The 13,549-nt window shown below is 34.6% G+C and overlaps 1 non-coding gene across 1 annotated transcript; it reads right to left on the bottom strand.

The window, feature by feature from the left end:
* Positions 1-11,756: 11,756 nt before the first annotated feature.
* Positions 11,757-11,863, bottom strand: LOC133813477 (small nucleolar RNA R71). The gene has a single exon (XR_009884486.1). It is a non-coding gene; the product is annotated as a small nucleolar RNA R71 (small nucleolar RNA).
* Positions 11,864-13,549: the final 1,686 nt, after the last annotated feature.

The raw sequence follows: 13,549 nt of genomic DNA, 5'->3' as shown, positions 1-13,549 counted from the left end.
TCTTTAATAATTTATTTTATTTGAGTTTTGAAAGGAATAAAGGAAAGGAAGGAAGGAAAGGGCATGGACTTTTCATGTATTTTGAATTTTTATGGACTTAATTTAATGTTTATGGTTGTAGACGACTTATGGACTTTATTTTGGTTTTGTAGTTAACTAGTTATGTACTTAAGTTTATGGACTTTATCTTTGTTTATTTATGGTTGTATTTTGGGACTTTGACATTTTTAATGTTTGTAATTGGTAATTTGAACTTTGTTTGTATTTTAAGTGTTTGATTGACATTATATTTTAACTTCTTTTTTCTTTTCTTATTTTTTAGAAAAAAATGAAAGGATGTATAATAACATAGTTTAAATGACAAAACATTTGGAAAAGAAAAATTACATTATATAGACAAAACATCCTTTCAATTGTAAATTTTTGATTTTTGATACGTTTTTTTTTAATGAATGAATGTTTCATACAAAGTCTTTCAAGTTCCAACAAATTAGAATTACATAAAAGTCATACATTCCTTTCTAATATAAAGAGAACACAGCAATATTCCCTAAAATGTAGTGTTTGAAATGATGTATAATCAAGACTTTGCCTTAATAATAAATAAAGGTCTTTTTTATACTTTTTTTTCTCTTCTTATTTTTTTAATATAAATTAAATTCTTCACGAGTTTGATTTTTTTTTTTTAAATTACACTTATCCATTAATAAATAATATATTTCATAAAGAAATTCATTTCTACAATTCATTGTCTAAAACAATAAAGCATTTAATATAACTCTTAAATTAAAAAAATAATCACAACTTTTAAATGTTAAATAAAAAAATATATAAACTTAAATAATTTTAATCGTGTATAAAAGTATGCACTATTATAATCGTGGCTTATAATTATAACCAAAACTTTGATAAACCACAATATTTTTTTTAGCAAATAAACAACAATATTTTTGGAAAAAATTGTATTTTTGAAAAAAAATGGCATTTTTGCAAATTTGGGCTTTTCGGCCCAAAACACAAATGGCCCAGTCAACCCGAAATGAAACCCGAACTCGAGTGAAACCCGAAAAAACCTGAAAATTTCGGATCGGTTTCGGTACCATTTTTCTCAACCCGAATCCGATGAACCCGAAACCCGAAAATCTGACTTGTGTGCACCCCTACCCGATGGGTAAGATTCAACTACCAGTGACGTTGGGGAACGAGGTTCAAGGCTCGTTCAAATATTGCACTTTTGTAGTGGTGGACTGTCCCACTGCGTAAAACATAATTTTTGGTCGTCCCGCTTTAGTCGACTTCGGCGCCATAACCTCCATCTTCCACCTCTACATGAAGTTCCCATGCGATAATGGAGGAAAGGGAATTGTACAAGGAGATTAAAAAAGTGCCCGAAAGTGCTATCATGTCTTCGCCCGACCAATCTTCATGGTCCACGAAGAGCCTCTTGAAGTGGAAGACGTTGATCCAATCCCACCACCATAGCCAACACAGAGGCTGGTCTGAGAAGAGGACAAATTGGATCTGCAGTTAGAAGTGAATAGGGCATTAGAACCTATGGAGGAGGTAGAAGAGGTGTGCATCGATAACACTGACCCGATGAAAGTAATCCGATTCGGGAAAAACCTGGACTTGGAGGTCAGGGTTGCCATAATCGCCCGAGTGAAAGAGAACCAAGATGTCATGGCCTGATCTCATTTGGATATGATCGGGATCAACCACAATGTCATATGTCACGCCCTAAATATTTAAAAAAATGCAACTCCCATCTAGAAAAAGTGGAGACCCTTGGGGGCGGAGAGGGCAGAGGCCCTCAAGTTAAAATTCAAGAAGTTGACCTTGATCAACTTCATCCAAGACGCCCTGTATCCCATTTGGCTGGCCAATCCGGTGTTGGTACCGAAGCCAAATGGGACATAGAGGACTTCCATCGACTGCACCGATCTTTACAAGGCCTGCCTGAAAGATTGCTTCCTTCTACCCCGGATTGACCAGATGGTGAATGCTACATCCGGGTATGAGTTGTTGAGTTTCATGGATGCGTACTCCGGCTACAACCAGATCTCAATGCATGTAGCAGACCAGGAACACACCAGCTTCCAGACGGACAAAGGTGTATACTGCTACATCGTCATGCTCTTCGAGCTTAAGAATGTTGGGGCCACCTATCAGAGGCTCATCAACAGGATGTTCCGAAACCAACTAGGGAAGAACATGGAAGTCTATATAGACGACATGTTGTTCAATTCCAAGACCTCGGCCGAACACGCGGTTGACCTAGCAAAAGCATTTGCCATCATCCAGAAGTATGGGAGGAATCTGAACCCCAAAAAGATGGCATCCAGGAAGTTTCTAGGCTTCATTGTAAGCTCGAGAGGAATAGAAACCAACCCGAACAAGATCAGAGCATTGATTCAGATGTCGTCACCACGAAAGCATAAATACGTTCAAAGCTTGATGGGAAGAATAGCAACTTTGAGCCGTGTCATCTCGAAGTCCACGGACAAGTGCATCCCATTCTTCAACATACTTCGCGGAAGCCAGAGATTTGAATGGACTGTCGAGTTCGAAGAGGCCTTCCATAAAATGCAGGAACATTTGGCCCAAGCACCAATCTTGTCGAAACCAGTGGATGGGGAACCATTGTACCTGTATTTGGTAGTGTTAGAACACACCATCAGCGCTGCTCTAGTGTATGAAGAGGGAAAGGTCCAGCTCCCTGTCTATTACGTAAGCAAAAGGTTGTTGGGCGCGGAGTCTAGATACCCATTAATTGAGAAGTTGACATTTTGCGTACTGACCCCCTCCAGGAAGATGAGGCCTTACTTTTAGGCCCACGCAATTAAGGTATTAAAGAACCATCCCCTACGACAAGTGTTACGGAAACCTGAATCGTCAGGGAGACTTTTGAAGTAGGCCATGGAGCTTAGCTAGTTTGACATAGCGTATGTCCCCAGGATTTCTATCAAGGGACAGACCCTGGCTGACTTCATCTTAGAATGCACCGGGATAAACAAAGATAAAGAACCCGCCGACCCCATAATGCCTTTGTGGAAAATCTTCGTAGATGGAGCCTCAAATGAAAATGGGGTCGGGATCATCTAGATATCCCCTCAAGGTCACCAGTTGCAAAATGCCCTATGCTTCCAATTCGAAGCGTCAAACAAAAAGACTGAGCACGAGGCCATACTAGCCAGACTTCGCTTGGCCCGAGAAGTAGGAGAAGCAAATATAGAAGTCCACAGCAGCTCCCAACTGGTGGTGAGGTAGATTTCGGAGGAATACCAAACAAAGGGGGAGAAGATGGCTGCCTACGTAACATGAACCTGGGAGTTACTCCAATCCTTCAAGAAATACTTCATCAGTCAAATCCCCAGGGAACAGAATGTGTTTCCAGACACATTGGCAAAATTGGCCACGGATTTTGAAGCGAGACTCTCCGAGGTGGTCCTGATCAACCATCTACCTGCACCTATTATTCAATCCCCCACAATCATCAATGCCATAGATTATTGTACGTCCTAGATGGGCCCTCTCATCCAGCACCTAACCACTAGGGAATTACCTGCGAATAGGGCTGCCGCTAGGAAACTTCAGTACCAGGCTCCCAAATACGTCATGATGGATGGAAAACTCTATCGCATGAGGTTTTCCATACCCTATCTACGATGCATATCTCGGACTGAAATGAGTGTAATCATGCACAAAGTGCTCGAAGGTTTTTGCAGAGATCACATAGTCCGACTCAGCTTGTCCAAGAAAATCCTAAAGCAAGGATATTTCTGGCAACCAATGATGAAGTATTGTGTTGATTACATCCGCAAATGTAAATAGTGCCAAAGGTACGCGAAGATCCCGCAAATCCCTCCAACGAAAAGAACCCTGATGACCAGTCCCTGGCCTTTTGCAGTTTGAGGAATCGATTTAGTAGGATCTCTCCCGACCGGGAAGGGTGGAGTGAAATACTGTTAGGGTTTTATGCCCTAATTAAAACTCAATTTCTTTGTAATCTCATTTATTATCAATAAAAGAATAGAAATTATTTTTTGATGTGGTCAATCACTTTGCTCAGATGTTTTATTTTCATGATTATTTGTTTAATATAAATTTCTATTAAATCCCAAGCATATAGCTAATCGTATTTATAGTGACGTAATCACAGTGGAATATAAATATGATTATATGTTCAAAATAAGTTAGTCCAAAGATTAGTCAGTGCATAGGATTTACACTGACTTGCCAATCTACGATATGATCTACTTACACATTGTAGTGTTATGTTCTTTCCAGAAAATTAGCAAAGTAGATAAGATCAGATGTATTTGTTACATCGGACTGGATTGATATTGACAGTTGATAGGATAAGTAAACATATCGTTATTATGTATTCTAGTCATATCATATAGTTGACCATAGGTCAATACAATCTCAATTATGAGTGGTTAGTATTCTAACTGATTGTATTATTTGAGTTCTTTGACTTGTTCGTTACCAGCTTACCCAACGGACTAGCCCATACTTACATCTTGGGAACTCGGTAGTATAATTGAGTGGGAGTGTTAATCATATATATGAACATCTAAAGATTCTGATAAAGAAGTGAAACGATTGTTTCCTTTTAGTTTGGTTCAAGGTGTTAAATGATAAAGATCTCATTTCAATAATTAAATTAGTTTACTGAAATATCATTTACAAGGAACTAAGTGTTTTAAGGATAAAATACAATGAGGGGTTAAACAGTATTTTAGTCTCATCTCATTGTATACCATCTATAGAGGATTGAGTGACAATTATGGATGGAACAATGGATAATTAATAGCGTATCTATATTTGTTATAAAGCGTTCTATGAATTCAAGAGTTCAATTCCGAGTCTTTAGTGGAGTCACGAGGAATTAATAAGTTAGTAAATTTATTTGTTAGATTTTTGATAACTTATTGGAGCTTGATTTCATAGGCCCATGGTCCCCACTGTACCTTGGATAAAATCATCTAGATAGTCTCAATTAATTTATTAATTATCAATTAGGATTATCAAAGTTGACCAGATCAATTTTGGATAGTTTCACAGAACTATACAATTTTGAGAAGAAAAGATAAATAAGGGCAGATTTATTAATTAAGATAAATTGGTATCTAAATTATTAAATAATTTTAAATCAAGGTTCAAATTATAAATAATTAATTTGGTAAAGTATTTAATTAATTAAATCAATAGAAAATAATACGGACATTAATTTTAAGTCCAATGGGCTTATAATCAAATGAGAAATTTCACGGGCCTAAAGCCCATGATAATTCCGACCTAGGGCTGTTAATTGGCTATTATTTTATTTATTTTTTAATTAAACAAATGACCTAATTGAGTCTATAAAATGAGTGTTAAGAGAGAAGTCAAAACACAAGTTGAAACACAAGTTTCTGATAGGTTTTAGATTCTTTCTAAACATAAGTCCTTTCTAAGCCTCGATTTTTCTCTTCTATTCTTCTTCGCTCTGTATCTATCTCATGTGTTGAGAATTTCCCACTCTAGAGGTGATTCTAATGATACTTTGGAAGGCTGTGAAGAAAATTGAAGATCGGTTCAGTTTCTTGGTAATACTCTGCGACAGAAAGGATACAAGGGTTAGAGAAACTGAAGGAATGACTCATTCATTCCGCTGCATATAATGTAAGTATTCTTATCATTATTTCTCTTTGAATTACATTTTAGAAACATGTTCTAGGTTGTCTTATATTAACTTGTTTAATATTAGATCTACATGAAAATAAATAAATATCATGTATAAGTTTTTCTAAAAACTGGCCTCAGAGCCTTTGGTAATCTTTATTTTCATGCATGAACATGTTAAAAATTTAATTATTTGATATGTTTGAATAATTTGATGGATTTTCATGTGTTTTATGAAGCATATTGATTTTATGTGATTATTAGCAATTTTTAGGTTATTTTGTTGTGTTTTCTATGCCATTAACTTTTATATATGCTTTATTTTGTATAAAACATGGTAAAAATTAATTAGAAAACGTTTTGGGTTTGCAAAATATGCACACAAAAATTTTCGAAATTTTTTTGGCCTGGCTGCCCATGCATGCGCGCACCCACGCGTACACTGCGCTCAACAGTGCGCGTCACTGTTCATCCTAGATTTTTTTAAAAAAATTTAAATAAAAATATGAAATTGATTATTTATAACAAAACTAAAAATATCAGATTTATTTTATCATTTAAAATTGTTTTTTAAAATAAGATATTTTTGATAGTTGAGATTTAAATAATTAGATATTTTCTACAAATATTCAAATTCAAATTTAAAAATAGACTAACAACTTAATTTTAAATCTTTTAAAATATTGAAATATTATAATTAAGATATCAGATATTTTCTTTTAAATACTTGATATTTTTTATTCAATATTTATTTGAAAATATAAATATGTGTTTATTCTATAGTTTTTAATATTTAAATTATTTGAAATTTGAAATTTGTTAGTTAGATATTTTTATGGATATTTGAATTTGTTTAACTGCTTTAAGATATTTTAGGGTTGTTATATATTAATATTTTATTTATTTTTAAATGGTTAAAATATTAGCTTATAGTTGTAACAACAAAAGATATTTTTTGAAAAATAGTTAAGATATTGATTTTAAAATTTAAAATTGGTTAAAATTTTGAAAAATATCATTTTTTCAACCAATTAATAAAATATTTTTTAATAAAAGGGATTTAAATTAACTTTGGTTAATTGTTGATAAATCCTATTTAAATTAAATTAATATATTTTTTTTCAAATTAACTTAAAACCAAGTTGATTGTTGATAAATGAAATTTAAATTAACTTTTGTTAATTGTTGATAAATTTCATTTAAATTGACTTATTTTTGTAAAAATTTAATTAATTCGAATTTTTTGATAAATTCTAGATAATAATTGTGATATTTTTGCAAATGAAATAAATTGTGGTATTTTTTCATAAATTCATAGAATTGCTTATATAGTAACATGAGTAGGCCCATCCAATTATAACATGTCTGCTGTTTGCACTATATGTGGTACTTTTGCAATTGGACTTAGATGCATATAGTGACACATATGTTTGTTAGATATATGGATTTTTCCAAATAAAATATTCACAAAATGATAAGTATTATTTGGGCCAATTAGAAAATGTAAAGTTTAAATTCCTCTCTTGTGGGTGATTCCACTTGTGAAGACTCATTTGCTTTGCATGACTATAGTGGGCCTAATCAATTAATAACAATTAATAAAACGAAGGTTTAAATTCTTGTCTTTTGGACCTTGTATGGAAGTTTGGGGGCGTTTGTAGTGGAAACGACATACTGGACCCAACATTCCTCCATACAAACCCAATTATTAAGACCCATTTACCTGAGTTGGACTTAATTGCATAGATTCATTGTATTAGTTAAACCTAAATATTGATTAGCAATAAGTTAATTCTAAATTAATTGAATTTGTTTCAATATGACACTTTAAAATTAATAGGAAATTATAGGACTTTGGTTTTAAAAATTCTATTTTTTTTTTTCAATTTTTGGTAAACCATAGTCATTAATTTTCAAAAAATTAAATAATAAAAATATTATTTTAATTTTATAATGAGCTTATTTTAAGAATTATATTCGATCTTCACCATTGGTTTAACAAAGTCAATAGCTTAATGGGGCCTCAAGACGCTTTGATTCGTCCCCTTACGGAAGGTGTTCATTAGTTATTTTGACAAAGTTAAATATTGAAAGATAGATAATTATAGGTGAAATTCTACTAGATTCACCCCTACAGTGGCTACTAGGACTAAATCTGTGATTATCGAAACTGTGGGTCTAGCTCATAAAATAAGAGATTTTGTTTTCTTATTTTGATCAAGTAGTAGGTTGTTAATAATGGTGTCCATTATTAAATAAGTTTACAACTTTATTTAACTAGTGGTAATTTTTTACTCTCGCCAACCGGGACAAGGATATCATAGATTAGTTAAGAACCTAAAGAAAAAGAGATATGATTAATTTGGTATTTTTTCTCATATCTTACATATTTTTGGTATATGTTGTGCTATTTCTTGAAATTTTGTCATAATAGAAGTTATATTGAGCAAATGTGATTGATTTCTATTTTATTGATAATTTGTAGTCTTAAGTTAAGTAGTGTCTATGTCTACTCCCATTCTTTCTCAACTTTCGATGAAGAAACTTACTGGAGAAAATTTTCTTAATTGGAAGCAGAATATCAACATAGAGTTGATTGGTGACAACTTCGAGTTCGTCATGATTGAGGAATCCCTAGAATGAGCACCATGTCCGCACATTCGTGATGGCACCGTCAATGTTCATGATGGCACCATAAATGCTTGGATAACACTGTCTCTGCACATACGTGATGACACCGTGAATGCTCGAATGGCACTGTGTCTACACGTTCGTGATCAACTCAACTATGGTTTGACGCAGCTCATGAACGGGCTTCATATTATTGAGTCTATCATGGGTGGACCTAGTAAAGGAGGAGAAAATAAGACTACTGTTGTTGCTGCTGATCCAACTAAGACTAAAGCTAACCCATCTTTGTCTTCGAAAGCTGGAAACAAGAGGAAAGGTGGACAAAAAACAACCCCAAGCCTGCAAAGGCTACAAAGACGAGTGCACAACCAAATGCACAGACGCCTAAGGGGAAGAACAAGAAAAACAAGAAAGGTAAAGGTAAGTGTTTTCACTGCAAAGAGAAGGGGCATTGGACACATGATTGCCCCAAGTTTCGAGCAGCTAAAAACAAAGGTAATGATTATAGTTCATTTATCTTGGAACACATGTGTTTTAGAGAATGATAAATTCATTTGGATTATTGATTCTTTATCTACTAACCATGTTTGTAGCTCTTTACAGCATCTTGAATCGTGGGAGGAAGTGGACAAAGGCGGCTTAAAGCTTAGAGTTGGGAACGAAGCGTTCGTTGTGGTCCAAGCTAGAGGAAGAGCTTGTCTGAAGTTCAGAAATAAATTTTTAATTTTAAATGATATATTTTTTATTCCAGATTTTAGTAGAAATTTAATTTCAGTTTCCATGTTGCAATTAGAATGATTTGTTATGACTTTCAAAAGTTTTATTATATTTATTTCTTTCAAGTGATCGCAATTGTGTATTGCATGTTTGGAAAACGGGCTTTATATTCTACGACCTAACGAACCCCTCGCTCTTAACAATGATTTATTCAAAGTAGCTAAACCTAGGACCAATAAACGTCAAAAGACTGACAACAATAATATGGCGTATTTATGGCACTTGAGACTAGGTCACATTGGCTATGATAGGATTCAAAGTCTTACAAAGGACGGGCCTTTGGGGGAACCCACTGATTAGTGCTCAAAAATATCATTTTATTAGTCTTAAAGTGTAAAATTAATTAAGTTTTAATTAATATTTTCATGTATTTATTGTTATATATTTTATATTTGAAAATATTTATTTTAATTTAATTTGTGTTTAATTTTCAGGAAATAAAATGTATTTTGACACGAAGAAAAAGAAAGAAGAAAGAAAGAATTAAAATTGAAGAAATCATGAAGAAAATGGTATTTTTGAAGATGGAATGGCCCAAAATTAAGCCCAAACAGCCAAAGCCGAGCCGCCAAAGCCACTCCGTCTGACACCCGCCACCTGACGCTGCCACGTTCTGCCACCTAACGCACTCACCTGATGAGCCAACCAGAACTCGACACGCATCCCACATGCCTGACGCGCCAGCCACCCGAGCCAATCAGAGCCTGCCATGATAAGCCTCTGCTCCCCACGCGCCCGACATGCCTGCCAACATGTCTACTGAACTTGTCCCACTTTGCACCTATTTTGCAGCCATTTTTCTCACTATTTTGTACACGATTCTACACGTTTTTTATTCTTATTTACACTATAAATAGAGTACCAAATGGAGTAAAATCTCATCAAATTGTGGAATTAAAAAGTGGAGAGTATAGTGAGAGAGAAAAGCATTTTTGTTCTTATTTTTCTTTCATTTCTTTTACATTACTTTGAGTGAAAACAATGCCTATTTTAGGCTAAATTCTCTTGTGGAAAGGCTAGAGTGAAGTTCATGTTTCACATTATATTTTTAATATATTGATTCTTTATTTTGTTCTCCATTTCTATATATTTGTTACAATTAAATTTATTTTCTTCTAATTTTTATTCTAAATTTATTAGTGTCTTTTACATAATTCTAGTCATGCTCTTCTTATGTAATTTAGGCTTTTAATTTAATTTAGGATATTTGTTATATTATATGCTTTTTACTGCATCCTGCCATTGGTATTTTTTCGCTCTAAGGTATATAATATGATTAGTTTTTAAAATTAGAAGTTAGTATAATTTAATTAAAGAACATATTTTAAGGTGCGCTTTATTATTTATATTTTCCAACTATAATTAATGGTGTAGAATTATAGTTGAGTATAATGAATCAATTTTATTAATATATATATATATATATGTTTACATGAATGAAACTTATGCCTTCCATATTTTCTTTCTGATTCTAATTCCTCGATTTGGTTTATTTAATGTTTATATTCTTATTCAAAGTTTATTATTTCTGATTTACTAATCTTCCTTTTTACTTGTATTTTACGTCTCTGTGGATACGACATAGCCCGATTACTACTGCGACTGCTTAGGAGTTATTGGGTGATATCAATTTTTGGCGCCGTTGCCGATGAGGTAATTCTACAATTAAAGGTTTGCATAGTACATTATTTTTTTTCTATTTAAAAAAAGAATAGTATAATTTTTAATTTCTCTTTTATTTTATTTTTCCTTAGTAATTTTTATTTTTATTTATTGTTTATTTATTCATTTTTTTAATTTTATTTTTAGGTTTAGAATTTTATTTTCTAGATTTAGGTTTTTTTCCGAAAAAAAAGCATAAAATTTTATATCATAAAATTTTTAAAAAAAATAAAAAAACAAACAAATTATTGAGAACATTTGTGTAATTTTTTAAATTCGTAAAAACCAAACTTGTTCTGTCTTAGTAAAATTGGTTCTTAAATAAGGTCTGTGTTAGCGTTACCCTCCAATATTTTCTAAGAACCTCGGGGAGTTCTAGAAAAGCTCTTGGGCCTAAAGTGGTACCTTGGCAGCCTTTCCAATTGGTCTGGGACATTTTGGTGTATACTTATTACATTATTACACACTTGCACTTATAATACTTACAAAATAAAAAAATATCTATGCCACGAAACAGAGACGCACTAGGGAGATTTGTGAGACAACAAGTAGAAACTTTAGAAAACTCTCCTAGTTCGTCGTTTTCTTCCATTCGTTAAATCACTCCCGATTCACCGAGACTTCCTGAACCACCCACGATGGCTCATCAAGACGAAGTCCAACCAAGAACGCTACAGGATTATTTACATCCTACGCGTACAACCACACCTTCATGCATAATGTATCCCAACAATATGCCAAATTTCGATTTCAAACCCGGCATGATTAACCTCTTACCAACCTTCCATGGGTTGGAAAATGAGAGTCCGTACGTGCATATACGGGAATTCGAAGAGGTGGTGGCTACATTCAACAACCGAGCTGATGTCACCAACATTGTGAGATTGAAATTCTTTCCTTTCACGCTCAAAGACAAAGCAAAAAGCTGGTTGTATTCCTTAAGGCCTAGATCTATCGGAACATGGGACGAAATGACAAAAGCATTCTTTACCAAATATTTCCCGCCCCATAAGACTAGTAGCCTTAAGAGGCAAATCTCTACCTTCATCCAGAAAGACCATGAAACTTTCCATCAGGTCTGGGAGAGGTTTAGAGATTTGATAAATCAATGCCCACATCATGGATACAAAAGCTGGCGTCTGATCAACTATTTCTATGATGGTCTCACAACCGAACAAAGACAATTCATACAAATGATGTGCAATGGCGAATTCCTTCAAAAAGATCCCGATGAAGCTTTCGAGTATCTCGACGATCTTGCTGAAAAGTCCTACACATGGAATGGACCGAGTCCTATGGCAAGCCACGATCAACTGGAATCTACCAATTGAGGGAAGAGGACAACGTCAAAAGCCAAATTGAATCATTGAGACAACAATTCGAGGCTTTCAAATCTCAAGAAGGTAAAGGAATCCACATGGCTGCAAAGGTAGAGACACGAGATCCATGCTTCATCTGCGGAGGAATGGAACATCAACCGCAAGAGTGCCCAACTCTTGGTGAGCTAAGAGGAGGAAATGAGGAACACTGCAATGCTTTAGGGCATTACAAGAAGCCTTATAACCCTTTCTCAAACACTTACAATCCTGGTTGGCGCAGCCATCCAAATTTCAGCTGGAAGAATTCAAACCAAGCATCTGGGAGCCAATGGAGGCCTGAGCAGCAACAACCACCAAAATCATACATTGCTCCTCAAAATATCATGCAGTCAAGTAATTCTCTAGAGAATACTTTGCAGATGCTTGCACAAACTCAAATAGCCTCAACTCAAGAGCTCAAATCTTGTTTCACACAAATGGTAAAGGAAATGAAGGACATGAAAATCCAAATGACAAAGCTAAACACTACTTTGGTGATTCAAGAGCATGGGAGACTTCCCGCTCAACCTCTAATCCATCAAAAAGGGAAACACATGGCACAAACCTCCTCCTCTGCAGATACAAATTTCAAAGAGGTTAATGCCATCTCTACTCGAAGTGGTCAAAGTACGGTTTCACCGTTAACTAAGACAACAAGTACGTCAATGCCCGCTCCAGATAATGATGTGCCAATAAGCATTCCAGTAAAGGCACCCTTTCCTCAAGCTTTGAAATCCACTGGAAAGGTAATGGTAAATCATGGTGAAATCCTAGACCTTTTAACATAAGTGAAGATCAACTTGCCATTGTTACATGTGATCAAACAAGTGCCAGCTTATGCCAAGGTTATCAAGGATTTGTGCACCGTTAAAAGAAAGCACCATGTCAAGAAAATTGCATTCTTGGTGGAACAAGCTAGCGCGGTAATTGACTGCAAGACACCACCTAAGTACAAAGATCCTGGTTGTCCCACCATCTCATGTCAAATTGGGGAGCAGGAATTTGGTCAGGCCCTTCTAGACTTAGGAGCAAGTGTAAATCTCATGCCATATTCAATATACTTGCAATTAGGTCTAGGAGAACTCAAGCCCACATCTGTGGTGCTACAATTGGCCGATCGATCAGTTAAGAAACCTCGGGGAATAGTAGAAGACGTTCTGATTCAAATTGAAAAATTCTATTACCCTGTGGATTTTCTCATCTTGGACACTCAATCTGAAGTGAGTATAGAGTCCAAAATTCCCATAATTCTCAGTAGACCTTTCCTCGCAACAAAAAATTCACTCATTAAATGTAGGAATGGCCTCATGAAAATCTCTTTTGGGAACATGACTCTAGAAGTGAATGTTTTCCACATCGTCAAATAACCACCTGATAACGATGAGTGTTTCCAATCCTATCTGATCGATACACTTATTTCGGAAGAGGTCGAATCGAAATACACGTCTAATCAT

Source organism: Humulus lupulus, chromosome 1, assembly GCF_963169125.1.
Source record: "Humulus lupulus chromosome 1, drHumLupu1.1, whole genome shotgun sequence".
Lineage (NCBI taxonomy): Eukaryota > Viridiplantae > Streptophyta > Magnoliopsida > Rosales > Cannabaceae > Humulus > Humulus lupulus.
The sequence above is the reverse complement of the archived record's forward strand: the minus strand, read 5'-3'. Positions and strand labels throughout refer to the sequence as shown.